Raw genomic sequence first — 3,808 nt, 5'->3', positions numbered from 1 at the left:
AAAATGCAAACTGAAATCAGATAAAGTAACATAAAGGAAAGGAAACCAGCGTACTGGTAATGTCAAGAGTTTAAACCACAAAAGTGTCTGTGTGATGTTAACGCATTATAATACTGACCTCAATCGTTTAACTCCTCTGGTAATCTCTTAAAAGGACTTAAAGCAAATCCTGGGAGCTGATTCCAATACTTCCAGGATAAAAAGCAGATTGTGAAACTTTCAGTATAATCCATAAATCATAACTAAGTCAAAGGTAGCTTTGTATGATTTCACTCTAAATCTAATTGAAAAGGAAAAATAAACATCTAAGAGCTGATTTTTCCTTCTTTCCAGATAAAGTGATCCTTGGTCAATATATATTTTTAACCAGTTTATAACATAGAATCCTGGACGTTGCTGCAGCAGCTCTTCAGAGTGAAGATCTTTGGCTGAAGGCTAAAAAAAAACTGCCACAGGGCAACAACTCTGACCCCTCACATGTGTTATCTAAATAAAACCACAAGAATATCAGCAAAAAAATACATCAACTGGCTCTGATTTAAAAGCTTAATGCACAGTAAGGATATGGTTTTATCTGACCAGTTTAATCTAACCAGCACACTACTGTTTAGGAGGCGGTCAGCGCCACTTGTGCCTTTAATTCTCAAAAGTAAATCTTTTTTTTTTTTTTCTTCATCACAAACAGTCATCTAGAGTTCAGGCCATCCTTACTAATCTATTATTTCTTCTCCTGTTTGTGCATACAATTCAGTGTAAACATATTAAGATGTATATATAGAAGGCATGTGTACCTATTTGACTCAATTGTAAAAATGCAAAAAGTGCCAAACGTGCCATTGGTTGCACATGCATAATACATACGCTATATGGTGCAAATATGCAGTATTTTTGGTTTGGTGTTATCAGTGTGGTGCTGAGTCTGTGACATGATTTTGAGTTTTTTCAACAGTTCAGCTCCTCACCAGAGACACTGTAGCCTCCACACCACACAGTGAGACAGCTGGTCAGAATGTTCTCTATGATGCTTGTGTAGAAGGTTGTGAGGATGGGTGGGGGCAGGTGGGCTCTCCTCATTCTCCGCAGGAAGTACAACTGCTTTTGTGCCGTTTTGACCAGTGAGGTGGGGTGCACAGTCCAGGTGATGTTGTGTGTGTTGTGCACCCCCAGGAATTTGGTGCTGCTGATCAACCCCACAGCTGAGGTGTTGATGAGCAGTGAAGCGTGGTTTGGCCGGTTCTTCCTGAAGTCATACTCATATCATAATACATACTCATACTACATATGCGTGATACATACTCATAATACATACGTATGATACATTCTCATATGATAATATGTACTTACAATACATATGCATGATACGTACTGATATCATAATACCTAACACATAATATGTATGCAAAATACATAATCATAATACATACTCATATTAGATACTCATAATACATACATACTCATATCATAATACATATGCACAATACACACTGTTTTTATTTCATTTTATATATATGTATATATTTAAATTTATTTTATTTCTTTTATTTCTATGTATTTCTTTTTTAATGCTTTTTTAAATGCTTTTTTTGTAGCACTTTGAGGCCTTTTTGGTGAAAAGTGCAGTATAAATTAAATGAATTTTTATTATAAAATGAACTATACTCATAATACATACACATTATACATACTCATATCCTAATACAGACGCATATTACATACTTATATCATGATACATACGTATAATGCATATTGATATATCATAACACATATGCATAATAAATACTCATATCATAATACATATACATAATACATACTCATAACACATACTGTATGCATGATAGGGGTACTTTTTAGGATGGCTTTGATTAGAGGCTCAGTGTCCTTTAATGTTAAATTTTAACTATGAAAAAAATATGTTTTCTGAGTAACAATATATAGCCTCTTAGTCATTTCTCATCTAAGTTTTAAGTTACTACCACTAATAATGAGTAAGATTAGTGTTTAAGATTTGTAGTTTGTTTATTACATTCTCTAAGTCAACACTTCTGTCGCATACATTGGAAAAAGTCAGGATTCTAAGATACAATAACATTTAGTTCCAGTTTGAAAAATACAAAAGCAAAACTGGAATGGTTAAGTTTATGTTCTAGACTCAAAAATTAAAGTGTAAGCTGTGGGCATTTTATGAAACACATACAGCTTTGCATTTGTTTCTTTTCAATCTTGATTAATGATTTCTGACTCCTGTTTTTCTGCAGATAACTTCAGTTTTCAGGTTTTCTTTTGGCGAATGAACAGGTTCTGCTTGCCTGCTACTCGTGTGAATATTGTGTCTACTGGTGCGAAAACCCAAATGCTCAGTCATTACGATTTGTGCTCTAGGGGCTGATTCTTTGGTCCATGGAGTGATGTTTCACTCCTTTGGGTCATGCATGTTACAGTCCCCAGTCTGTCTTATATTCACGCACCCTTGAATCTGGCCTTCCAAAATCCTTAACTAGTTGCAGACCCGGGTCAACATTACAGTCTGATAAGAAAAGTGTTTGTTTCACTATTGAAAATATTTGATAAAATGCTAAAGAGCTGGAGTTTTAAGGTTAAAGCCATTGATAATAATGCAGTCTTCTTCCTACAAAGCAGTTCCCTTTTTTTCCTTTGTCACTGAACCATGATGCACTGGTGATGCTGCCTCAGGCTTTTGCCTTTGCTTTGTTGGCCTCTGTGTTTCCTCTGTCCCACAGAGGAGGGCTTGCCTGACAAGTTATAAAAGATTGTTTTATAAGCCTGCTTTGGGGATTTGTATTAAAATCTAGATTTGCGTGAAAGGAAATCCGGTTGCATGAAAAATACCTTGTTATATATGCAGCATTATGATGTTTCATGTTTCGAAGTAGATCGGATGAGAAAGGAAAAAACATCACCACATTTCCAATGAAATTTCATCAAACCTTACCAAAAATATCTTTAATACGTTAAAAAAAACAGGTGTTCTACCCTCTGCAGCTAAAAACACTCATCTGTGTTACATTCTGCAGCCAGCTCTTCCTCTTGTTACTTGTTTCCCATGGGGAAAAAAATCTGTTGGCTTTGACCTGTTTTTCTATTTACACTTCACTTGTTCAAATGAACACTGGAGACGAGTGATGGGCCCTGTAGCTGAGCAGAAACGCAGCGCCACCTTCTTCGAGATGCAGCACAAAGAAATAGACAGTGCCTGACTCCAGAAGGTTTGTCTGGCTGAAAAGCAATGAGTCATGCCGTAGTACCGGTCCAGAATTTCATAGATAACCTTTGTGCAGTACATGACAAATCAAGTTTTGCTACATGTTTTAATTAACAAAATTCTGTTCCATTATTGTTGAAAGTAAAGAACATGTTATGTAGACTACATTTTCAAAAAAAGTGCAATCATGATTTGAAACTTTTAAAAACTTCTTAGCTTAATATAAAGTTTTGAGAGTACATTTTTCTGTCTTCAGATTTTAGTTTTTTCAAAATTCTGTTTTTCAGACCATTTTACAAATTACATTCTTTTCTAATTGATTTTCAAAGATGACATTCTCTTCATCTCTGGTCTGCATTGATGTGGAAAAACATTGGTCAATCTCCGTGTTGAGAGAGAGTTTGTATTGGGTTTCAAGTAAAGAGAACGTGATTTATAAAATGCAATTTGAAAGGAATGCAATTTGTCAAACTTAAATGAAAAACTGAGATATGAAAAAAAAAGATATTTAAAAATATAAAATCGTGAAAAGAATAAGAGAAATTAAAATAAAAAACTGAAAGAATAAATTATGAGAAAATAAATAAA

This window comes from Cyprinodon variegatus, unplaced genomic scaffold (genome assembly GCF_000732505.1).
Source record: "Cyprinodon variegatus isolate N-32 unplaced genomic scaffold, C_variegatus-1.0 Scaffold1439, whole genome shotgun sequence".
Taxonomy (NCBI): Eukaryota; Metazoa; Chordata; class Actinopteri; order Cyprinodontiformes; family Cyprinodontidae; genus Cyprinodon; species Cyprinodon variegatus.
Note: the sequence above shows the minus strand (reverse complement) of the source record.